Here is a 12,851-nt window from a genome sequence, read left to right on the forward strand (position 1 = left end):
ACCTCTGGTATCATGATAAACGTGGATCATCTTTTATTTTTGGCCATCCGGCAATAGTCTATTACGACTTTGTTATATACCAGGGTACCCTCCTTACCCTTTGCTGACAAACTCGTACAGATCAATGGAATAAGAAGTATGGGCCATTTTAGATGCAATGTCCACCACTACCTTTGTTATAATGGCCTATGTTGAGAATTTCTTTGTTTGGCCAGCCGGCAATAATTCATTTCGACTTCGTTGTAAAGAAATGTAAAAAACAATCTTACTAAGGGCGAAAGAATAGCGCTACGCAATTTGAAAAATGATGAAACAATAGTAATAAAAAAGGCAGATAAAAATTCAAATTGTGTTATTTTAGACAGGCTAGACTACATAACAGAAGTCACAAGACAACTAAATACTCAACATTACTGCCAATTAGATTCATTTAACATGGCAGAACTGAAAATCCAGGTCATTGAGTATATTAAATCATTATACGACCAAGGCATAATCGACAAAATATCATTTAAATTTTTAACAAATGGTCAAAAATTAAGAGATGCACGATTAGGGAGAATTTATATTCTCCCAAAAATTCACCGTCTTGAAACAGAGACGTTTAAACAAATACAACATGATGGATTAAATATAATTCCACCTGGCAGACCAATTATATCACAGTGTGGTTCTGTAACTGAACTTATAGGTCATTACGTTGACTATTTTCTTATACCAATAGTTCAAAATCAGTCTACATATATAAAAGATACTACATCGTTCATTAATATTATTGAGAAATTAAAACCTATGGCAAACAGCCTTTTGGTTTCATATGATATAACACAGTCTATGAACTAAGCCCAAGAATTTGCATCAAAATGATGTTGAATAAAAAGTGAACTTATCTCCTGCACCACTTAGAAAACACCATATTTTCAAATTAAACTGTCACATCAATTATAGTATGTTAGTTCACAGACACCACATGGTTTCTCTCTAAATCTATAGGTGACAATTGTTGCAAGAAAGGATAAACATGAAATACACAATACCAATCAAGAAAAGTATCTTTTTTTCATTATATAAAATGTGATTTTGATTTTTTTTTAAATTATTTTTTATCACTAAATTGCTAGATTAAAATAATTTAAAAACCATATATAAAAATAATTAGTTTTCAAATAAATCTTGAAAGGCAGGATACATCAAAGAATATTTCCAATTTATTTTTTTAATTTAGAAAAAAAGGGGGAGGGTCAACCCCAAATGTGCCTGTGCATTTTCCTAAACTTTCAAAGTTTTACAATTTTGTGTTTAAAACATCTGTTAGTTAAGTAATATTATCGGTCGCCTTATCAGTATGAAATGACAGATTTATAGCACTACTTAACCATTTTATAATTGAGAGAAGATATGAAATTTTCACTTTCTTGTGCATGGATCTTGGACTGAACACAGATGTTTACTAATCTACCTCAAGAAGCGTTATTGAGTGCGGTTGAACGAGCCTATGACAGTTTTGACAAATCAAACTTCAAAGTCAATGCTCCGCCAGTCAATGTATTAATAAATTTGTTGAGAATTATTTTAGAAAACAATGTATTTGAATTTGATGGGGAAATTTACAAACAAGTAATAGGTACGGCAATTGGTGCAGTTCCTTCACCGGAAATCTGTGACATACTTATGTTTGAAATAATGAATCAAATTATTTCTGCATTTCAATATAAAGACAAAATATTCTATCATGGCAGATATAGAGACGATGGATTCATAATATATGATGGAACATCAGATGAAATTATAGATTTTTTTCGTCTAGCAAATGATTATAACCCCTTATTAAAGTTCACCTATGAAATCAAAAACGATAAAATGTCGTTCTTGGATGTTGATGTAATTAAAGGTCAAAGATTTACAACATATGGCATTCTTGACCTCGAAATACATTTTAAAGAAACAAATTCTTATCTGTTTCTGCACAGAAATAGCTGTCACTCACAGCATGTATTCAGAGGATTTATTAAAGGTGAAGCAATACGGCAAATTAGAAATACAAGTGATCATAACAAATTAATAAACAATCTAACTAATTTCAAAGTGAAATTATTAGATAGGGGTTATGATAACGTGGAAATAGATGATAGTATTACTGATGCTTTATCAATTGACCGTACTGATTTATTACAACAAAACAAATCTAAAGAGAAGCAAAGTATTCCGTTAGTTTTAATAACTAAATATAATCCATATATACGTAAAATAAAGAAACGTATAATGAAACACTGGCATTTATTACAGTTCGACGAAGACTGTGTACAAATATTCAATACAGCACCAATAGTTGCGTATAGCAAACATAAAAGTATTGGAGATATGCTTAGTAGATCAAAGTTAAAGACTTTAACATTAAATTGACAGTTGGACCCCTGATGATGGTAGATCTGTCATAATAACTAGATATATTGAAGAAGAATTAAAATATAAATATATCAATATGATAATTTTCATATTAGATTATATTCAAATAATGCATCTTAAAATGACCATCCCAAGCTTAACTACCGAAACACGAAATTGATATTTGTGTCGGGTCCTATCAGCAATATGGGATGCGTGGTTGCATGGGTGTTTTATTATAAAAAAGTGGTCTGGATGATAAACTCACCAACGGACTTCAACCGGACGTATAACGGATAAAACGGATGTTGAACGAATGAGAAACGGACTTCTACCGGACGTATAACGGATAAAACGGATGATCAACGGATCTGAAACGGATATATGCCAATTGAAATTTTTGCGTCAGAAATGCCAATTATTGGTATGTCAGATTTCTTAAGGTTCATGAATTCTTATTATTCATAATCAACCTTAAAATAAGGGCGATGCTTCACAATCAAGCAGCTCTTATTTCAGACGCTGACCTTATGCGATATTTTGAAGAATAAACCAAAAACAGTTACACCTAAACATTTTGAATATTTATGCGATGTACATGTATTATTATTGTTGCCTTTTATTTTTCCGTATATATTGTTCATCCGTTTTATCCGGTACGCTTCCGTTAGGTGTGCGTTTTATGCGATACTCTTCCGTTGGATGTACGTTCGACATCCGTTCTGTCCGGTACATTTCCGTTTCTCGTACTTTGCATATCACACCTTACCGGATAGCACGAACGGACGCCTAACGGATGAAAAAAAAAGATGTCCGGACAGAACGGATGTCCAATGTATATACGGATGGTATGCTGCTTTCACGAAAAAATACTTTGGGTAGCACTTTACCAAAGAGAATAAGCCTTCTTCAAATCTCTTCGATCATAAGCTTAAGTTTTATAAAAATGTCCATGAACCAGAGTTTAAATAGTGTCGAAACTTTTATATTGACTGCTTTATTTGAATGAACAAATCAGTACATTGCTTTAAAATTAATGCACTTATATAATAGAATCGAAGAGTACATCGATAGAGAATGGTTATTAAATTGGGTATGTTGTAAATGTTAGATGAAATTGTCTACGTTTTTTTATTCTTCTGTAATGTTTACTGTTTTCAGAGTGTTTTTTTTTTTTTTTTCTTTTTTAGCCATGGCTTAGTCAGTTTATTTTCGACTTATGGGTTTTTATGTCCTCTGGGTATCATTTGCCTGTTTTTTAGTTATGATTTTTTTAAAAGTAAAAGAAATGGAGGATAAATGGTTTATTTTTAAATAAATTGTTACCTATGTCAAATTCAAAACATTGCCAGTGTTTATCTTATGAGATCACCACATGGTAGACATGTCTACCGAAACAAAAACATATTCCAATAAAATCGTTATCACGATATGATCGATTTTTTAATATCTTGATGCATTATAAGCATTTCCAAAATTATTTGATTTCATAATATTAATCCACACATTATGCTATCTTATAATATTATTGATTTTTATAATATATCTTAAATTATGGTGTACCATAATATTCGTTATGGTGTAATACTAGCACTTTACCAAAGAAAATAAGCCTTCTTCAAAACTCTTCAATCATTAGCTTTAGTTTTTCAAAGATGACCATTAACGAGAGTTTGAATGGTGTCGATAGAGTATGCATGTTATTAAATGTGGTATTTTGTAGATGATAAATGATAGTTATGGATTAACCGTTTTACAGATGATATCGGATATGTTCCTTATTTCATAACTAAAATCCCCTTTCCTTTTCACGTATATGACATACCGAAATAAAGTATTTACCGGGTTTGTAATAACATGAGCAACACGACGGGTGCCACATGTGGATCAGGATCAGCATACCCTTCCGGATCACCTGATATCACAGTTTTCGATGGGGTTCGTGTTGCTCAGTTTTTACCTTTTTGTGTTGTGTATTGGGTTCTATTATTTGAATGTTTGTCTTTTCTTTTTTAGCCATAGCCTTGTCAGTTTATTTTCGATCTATAAGTTTGACTGTCCCTCTGGAATCTGTCGCCCATCTTTCACAGAGAGTGGTTATATTGATTTAGTATTTTGTAAGCGCGACATTTTTGTAAACTTAATAGGTAGTAACATTCATATATGTAATTTATTATTGTATTAGTTTAAAGCAATTCAATGGGACGTCGTCATATATCTTATATGAATTCACTCGTTTAAACTTAAATTGGAGAAAAAAAGTTTCCTTACGACAAAACACGATAATACCATATCAACCCGGCTTTTTACTAGTTTGAAATGTTCACCAGGATTCAAGTCTTGCTAGTTCACAAAGTGTCAGTCTGTTGTCTCTGGCTGGAGTTGTCTCTTTTACATATATTCCCTATTTCGATCTCAATTTTATGTAATTAGACATGACGTCCTACTCGGACATATTATTGTGAATCCGGAGCAATAAGTCATTACTCTCAATAAAAAAAAAATACTACTTAATTCGGAAATTAAGGAATACAGGTGTTATAGTTTTAGAATATTAGCCGAGATAATAGAACAATTTTTAAACCTTTATACAACATTTCTCGTAGCTTTTATATTATATTTTATTGTTTGAATCAACTGATTTACCATTCAATGAATTGCGATTAACACGTAGTGATTGATATTTGTTCGGAGTGTTCAAATCTCTATATTATAAATATTTAATATATTTATTTATATTATTCTATATTATATTTTGACTAACAAACTTTGTGTTTTGACTAGAATGATGTGTAAAGAAGTCAACGAATAAATTTGGATAAATAGAAATAGAATTTTTTTTTTGATTTTAATATTATATATTAACAAACAAAAATAAAAGTCTATTATAAATGTCGTCATGTATAAGTCATCATCCACATTTCATACAGTACTTATATCTTAATTTATTTCCAAAAGATTATTTTGGCAGGTTGCACTCCCATTAGTACGTTGTGATATAATTTCAACTACACTGTAAAAACAGCGTTTAGATTTGAAACGGATCTACAACATGTTTAGGTCTAAACGTGTTTAGGAAAGCGTTTAGGATCTAAACGGACATGTATCTAAACACATAAAAACCTAAACGTGTTTAGAATTTAAACGTGTTTCAGGGTTATTATCAGTGAATGTTATCATTAAGCTAAACATTAAATGGCATCTAAACACTTCTGAAACACTTTCCTAAACACCTAAACACTTTATAATATTTCAGTACTGGTTTCACCTTTGTATTCGATGTTCCTACATATTCAAACATATTCTGTGAAACTATGATCTCTTAGCTGTCTTGAAATTATCATAATTTTCAAACTTCAGTCCCACGTATGCGGAGCTTCTTTATTAACTGATTAATGAGAACTTCCCCAACTGAGTTTCCCTTTTTGTGTTGTAAGATTATAAAATTACATTCAACTATTTTTTTTTAAATTAAGCAATTAATTGTTTATACCAGAGACGTATTATATAAAATAATCTTTTAAATTATAGTATTTTATAAGGAAGATGTGAGTGAATTTCTCTAATTTCCGGAGTCGTTGTCCGAACATGATCTTATATTAATTAACGAACAGAGTTATCTATCGTGGTAATTTGATACGGACGCCTTCGGACCCGCCAAAGATAAACAACATTTAAAACAATGGATCCCATCTATCAAGCATATCTATCTATTGACGATGCAACAGATACAGAACTTCATATTAGAATATTGACGGAATCAAAAGCCATCTTAACAGTTATTACAGCAGCGGAAGGTAAGCAGATCCATATTTTGTAAAAAGGGGGAGGGGCACAAACCATAATTTAACAGTTTATAATATTCGGAATAATATGTGCGTTAAACTGTTAACCTATGCTATTTCAAGTTGACTTTTGTGGTATGACTCATATAATATGCACACTTAATCAGTCGCAAGGACCAAGCATAAAATAAGAATGAGCTAGTTCGGAAATTTAAAATGAGATTGAATAGTCTAAACTGTTACTGTACACACGAACATATAGGTTAGATATACTGTTCCCTACTGTACATAATGTCATAAAATCAAATGTTCAAGTATTCTATCTTTGCAAGGAATGAGATCCCAATGGCCCATACTGCAACATCCTTTACACAAACACTGAAATTATAGTTTCACTTCATCTGTTCATTTGTCAAAGAAAAACAAAAAATACCAAAAGAACATTCATTAGTTGAAAATAAACTGACCACGTCATGGCCAAAAAGTTGAAAATAAACTAGCCACGCCATGGCTAAAAAGTTGAAAATAAACTGAAATTCAAACTCAAATGTCAAAAATAAACTGTCAAGTTGTTCTTTTTTATTTAAACCTATTATTATTATTTGTATGTATGCATTTGTAGGACTGTGATACTGAAGTGGGAATGAAATTTTAAGAGCTAGAATAAATCCATACCATAGATCAAATTGAAGAACAGATCAGGAAAAGCGAAAAGGATGATATAATTTCAAGACCAGATGTAAGTAAAAATATATAATATAAAAAGAAGATATGGTATGATTGCCAATGAGACAACTATCCACAAAAGACAAAAATGACACAAACATTAACAACTATAGGTCACCGTACAGCCTTCAACAATGAGCAAAGCCCATACCGCAAATAGTCAGCTTTAAAAGGCCCCGATAAGACAATGTAAAACAATTCAAGCGAGAAAACTAACGGCCTTAGGGAGTTACCATTTGATTTTTATGGGGGGGCTAGGATGAAAAATTTTGTCCTGCATTTTTATTTAGTTGTAATCTCTGTCCTGCCTTTTTATTTTTCACTCTATTCGGTCCTGCCTTTTTTATTTATTAGTTTATCCTGACTTTTTTACCTAAATTGTCATCCTGCCTTTTTTTTTTTGCAAAGTGACTCATCCTGCCTTTTTTTTTACTCAAAACTCCTGTCCTGCTTATTTTTTTCAAATTTCATCCTAGCCCCCCCATAAAAATCAAATGGTAGCTCCCTTATTTATGTAACAAAAATGAACGAAAAACAAATATGTAACACATAAACAAACGACAACCACTGAATTACAGGCTCCTGACTTGGGACAGGCACATACATAAATAATGTGGCGTGGTTAAACATGTTAGCGGGATCCCAACCCTCTCCCTAACCTGGGACAGTGGTATAACAGTACAACATAAGAACGAACGTATATTATTAAGTTGCCAATAGAACTATAATATGATTGAAAAATGGAGGTTAAATCATTCTCTAGTATTTATCCTGTTGAATAGATAAAGAAAGGGCAATTTTAAAAAAGTATATTCATAATATTAGGATAAAATAAGAAAAACAGGCTGTAGTTCTCAGAAATCAAGGATTTTGTTTTATAATATAAAAAAAAAACTTGCATGCCTGTTTGCTCTTTTTATTGTTTCCTTTGATTTATTTGTCTTTTGATGTATACATTTGTTCAAAGTGTAAAGTATTGTCTTTTTAACTACAATTTGTATTTTTCTTTTAGAATCTTTCTCAAGAAGCTTGTTTAATGTATTTTAATAAACATGATCTCAGAATAAGTGACTGTTGCATACAAATGTACATGAATGTTTCATTTTTTTCATTTCAGGATACAAAAGTTCACCTGACAACCAAAAAGGAACTGCACACAAAGAGCCTTTATCATTCAAAAGAAGATTGTTCCGCAATGAAAAAATCCTGTATGATAGGAGATGGACTAACAATTTCTATTTGTTGAGGATAAAAATCATCAAATTTTATAATTGTATTTTTTGTTTGCATTTAGTGAGACTTAAAAATAAATTATTGAACCAAATTGAATAGATTGTATGTTATGTTTAAGACTATATCAGAAAAAAACAAAAACAAAAGAACCAGACTCTTAAGTTGTATAAAAGGTGGAAGGTCCATAAAACGTAAAAATAAATCAACTGCTTGACTACATAAACAATCAAAGGAACGACTTGGTACAGGCTTTTCCTTTAAAAAAAAATGGAGAGTTAACCTTTGTTTAATTGTTTACAGACTTTTCAAAACTTGGTCTTATTGTTTACAGACTTTTCTTAAATTGGTCGTATTGTCTACAAACTTTTCTTTGGTCTCCAGGAAGAATAAAATGTGTAAACCTATTATTGTTAATATTATTATTATCATTACTGAAGTTTTCCAGCTTTAATAAACTATATAGACAGGTCAAATAATTTTATTATGGTAAAAATCATTGCAAGAACATGAAAGCAGACATGTACACGTGTATTGTATATTTTACAATACAGTGTGGACTATTCAACCTGTAGTGCTGTACCACACAAGCAGTTCCTGTGAAATCGAAGTACTAGTAGGCTAACCGTTGGAAGGTCTAAACACCATATATTTCTAAACACATAACATCTAAACACTTGTTGAAATCTAAACACTTGTTAAAATCTAAACATGTTTAGATGCTAAACGCGTTTCAAAACGTACACAGAAAAAGTGTTTAGATAAGTGTTTAGGATCTAAACACTGTTTTTACAGTGTATAGGCATTAATATTATGAGTTCATTCTGCAATGTGTATAAATTTTCATATCAAACGTAAATTATGTCATTTGTTTCTTACCAATTAATGATACTGCTGAACTAAATAATATTGTATTACATATGACCTTGCTTCGAATGGAAATAGTTTAATATTTACAATTTATTTCTTCTGCTGTTTTTATACTTGTATATAAATTAATTTTGTGGTTCTCAAGAACCAATATGTTATTTAAATTTTTTAAGAATTTTTTTCTGCAGATATATAGAAGTGAAATGGACAATAACTGAATTTTGATATGCAACGTGTTATGTAGGAAAATAACAATGACCTTCTGCTGTTGTGTTTTTTTAATTTGGTCGGGTTGTTGTCTCTTTGACACATTCCCCATTTCCATTCTCAATTTTATATGTCATAGTGCTGTTTTAAATACTCAGGTGTATCTATCATCAAATATTGACCGACGTCGAAATAAATATTTATTGGTAATACATCAAAATAAATATCTAATTTCTACCTGCCTATGTTTATAGATTATGATTTAAATTCTGTCTTGATGTCTCGATTTTTATTCTAAGATGTAATTTTTATTTACATGTAAGACAACACAAGAGACTTTTCTTTTACAGACACAATTTTATTTTTAAAGGATTTGAAAAGAAACATTTCAAATTTGATGGTGACAGAAAAAATACGTTGTATGCATGTGTATTCGAATTAATGTACCCACCTTACCCAATATACACAAATACACATAAGCAACATTAAAACGGTCTGCAACATAAACTGAATTTGAAACAATAACAATTGCATGTAATGAGTTTTTGTGGATCTGACCATTAATTAAATTTCGTCAAATCAAGACATATAAACACGTGAAAGTAATGTGTTTCTATACCTATTGTGTACATAGTCATTTATAATTTATAAAGACGTCTGAAGGATGTGTACTATTTTTTTATAACATTTCCCCTTGATAAAACTTATGTATTGAAAACGAGGTCAACTGACACACTTATTTTCTACATTTATTTTCTAAAACACGATTTATTCATTGTTTAAGGAACGATAATACACTTAACAAAAATATGGCTTATAAGACGACACGATTTGTCTCCCTGTACAAAATACTGATCTAGATAAAAGACATTGAAGACGAAAGCATTTTAAATATGACGCGAGAAAGGCGACAATTGTCGGATGAATATAATCAATAGATGATCATAAAAATAGCATTTCAAGATTAATAAATTACGGAACTTGTTAGGAGTACCCAAAACATTGTTTTTCGGACACATCAAATTTTATTTTTTCATGCATAATTATGAAATTCAATAATATTCAAAATTATGGACACACATAATATTACTGGAAATATTATTTAATCTCATAATATTATGGCTTTTCATAAAGCAGTCAAATTTAGCCAATTCCATAATATTATGGAGTTCGCTAAGTGCCCCGACTGTTCTTTGTAAACAGAGGTTCCAACTCCCTTTTAAACCCTTTGATGATACCGCGTACTTCTCTAGGGAATAAGTGATTTAGGCCATTTTAGAGGCGATGACAACCTCTACCTCTGGTATCATGGCCCACGCGGAGAATCTCTTAGCCATCCAGCAATAGTTTAGTTCGACTTTATTATATACTAGGGTACCAACCTTACACTTTGCTGACTAACTCGTACGGGTCTAGGTCATACGTGCTCATGGTCATTTTATAGAGGCAATCCCTTCCTCTACCTCTCATATTATGGCCCGCGTGGATAATTTCTTAGTTTAGCCAGCGGGCAACAGTTTATTTAAACTCCGTTCTATACCGGGCTAATTCATCCCCCTTTTAACTCATTGTTGACAAACTCGTTCGGGTCTATAGCATAAGTGCTATGAGCCATTTTTAAGAGAATGACTACTCCAACATCTAGTATAAGGGCGCACCTAAAAATGTCTTAGTTTGGGCAGCCGTCACTATTTTTGGTGGACTGTGTGATATACTAGAGTATTCCCCTTACCCTCTTCTGACCAACTCGTACGGGTCGAGGACATAAGTGCCATGGCCCATGGACCATTTAAGAGGCACTGCCTACCTATACCTCTGGTATAATGGCCAACGTGGAGAATCTCTTAGTTTGAAGAGCTGGCAATAATGAGGTTTATTTTTACTTCGTGATATACCGGCGAAACTCATGCCCCTTTTAATTCGTTGCTGATAAACTCGTGTAGATCCAGGACAGAAGTGCTATAAGCCATTTATAAGGGTTTGACTACCTCTTCTTCTGGTATAATGGCCTACCTGGAGTATGTCTTAGTTTAGCCAGCTTTCAATAGTTGTTTTTTAGACTTAGGGATATACAAGAGTGCTCCCCTTGCCCTCTGTTGACCAACACCTACGGGTCTAGGATATTAGTGCTTCGAGCCATTTTAGAGGTAATGCGATATATTGTAAAAGACATGAAATTTCATGTACAAATCATTTATAATGTGAATATGGTCTGTATTTAACTCCTAAAAGGACATGGTATTTTGAAGTTCAAAATGAAACCTGCCAAAAATATACACATTTTATATCGGACATAAAGCAAAATTATCGGACAAAAAGCAAAACGGACAAAAAGCAACGGACAAAAAGCAAAAGTTTCGGACAAAAAGCAAAATAATCGGACAAAAGGCAAAACGGACAAAAAGCAACGGACAAAAAGCAAAAGTTTCGGACAAAAAGCAAAATAATCGGACAAAAGGCAAAACGGACAAAAAGCAACGGACAAAAAGCAAAAGTTTCGGACAAAAAGCAAAATTATCGGACAAAAAGCAAAAGCGGACAAAAAGCGAATTGCGGACAAAAAGCACCGTATCACACGATGATTATGTGTTTCGTATTAATAGATTCTTTTTATCATAAGAGTCTGGATAATTATCATAAATTTTTATTTAGTATTACAAATATTCTCGATTCTTTATATTTTAGCACCTCATTATACACTTTTTCTTTTTTTTTCTTTTTTGCATTTTATTCTGCAAATTTTGCCCATTATTCTGTATTCCGTAAACCCCAATCAGACCCTCTTTTATGGACCATGTTAAAAAGAAATTATACGTTGTAAAAAATGTGATACATGTATGTTCATTATCAATATACATATCTAAAACAATTACTAATTCAGACAAAAATACGTTGTAAGTACATGAACGCAAATGGTAAAATCTTAAAAATAGAAATCATCAGGGTTACTGTCTACAAGTTGACTCAATAAAAGATGTAATTGAAGCTATATTTTTTTATCCCCCTCAACTACCCCTGTACGTCTGTCCGCCCGTCATTCCGTCTGGCCGCCCGTCCTTCCGTCCGTCCGTCCCCCTTTATAGTTTATAGTTATTCCGCAAAACATCTACAGTTTGAATCCTAGAACGTACTTTGCTGTCTGTTTGCATGTGGTCAGGGTTTTGATCTTTATTAATATTTGCTCTAATGAGAGATAGTTGAACATTGTCATTTTTTGGTAACCAATTCATAAATCTCTTAGACTATCTTATAAGTCATCTGTTTATACTTTTTCTCCGTTCAGATAAATGATTTGGCCACTTTTTTTTAGCAGCGGAACATGTAAAAGCTTGTGTTTTGGTACTATATCACGACGTGTTCTGTCCATATACTGCTGCTTAACATCGCATATATAAACAAACATTACATCAATGATTCTACAAATTCTTGAAAGAGTGTCGTGTGGTTATTTATACATCTTCAAGTTAACAAGTAAAACACGCAGACAAACTGACATCTTTTTTAATATCTTTTTTGTTCTGTATAAAATTTATTGTATACAAGTCTACAAAAACGTTTAAAAAGTTTACTAAATGGTTATTGTTCCATAAGTGTACATATGTATGCTCGAAGTATATATTTGATCAGTACATGATACACAACATGCGA

General features: G+C 31.8%; 1 long non-coding RNA gene across 1 annotated transcript; it reads left to right on the forward strand.

The window, feature by feature from the left end:
* The first annotated feature begins 6,006 nt into the window (after positions 1 to 6,006).
* LOC139492476 (uncharacterized) lies at positions 6,007 to 8,238 on the forward strand. Its single transcript, XR_011656854.1, has 3 exons — positions 6,007 to 6,182; positions 6,793 to 6,909; positions 8,014 to 8,238. It is a non-coding gene; the product is annotated as an uncharacterized lncRNA (long non-coding RNA).
* The last annotated feature ends 4,613 nt before the right edge of the window (positions 8,239 to 12,851 follow it).

The sequence above is a fragment of the Mytilus edulis genome, chromosome 10 (genome assembly GCF_963676685.1).
Source record: "Mytilus edulis chromosome 10, xbMytEdul2.2, whole genome shotgun sequence".
NCBI lineage: Eukaryota > Metazoa > Mollusca > Bivalvia > Mytilida > Mytilidae > Mytilus > Mytilus edulis.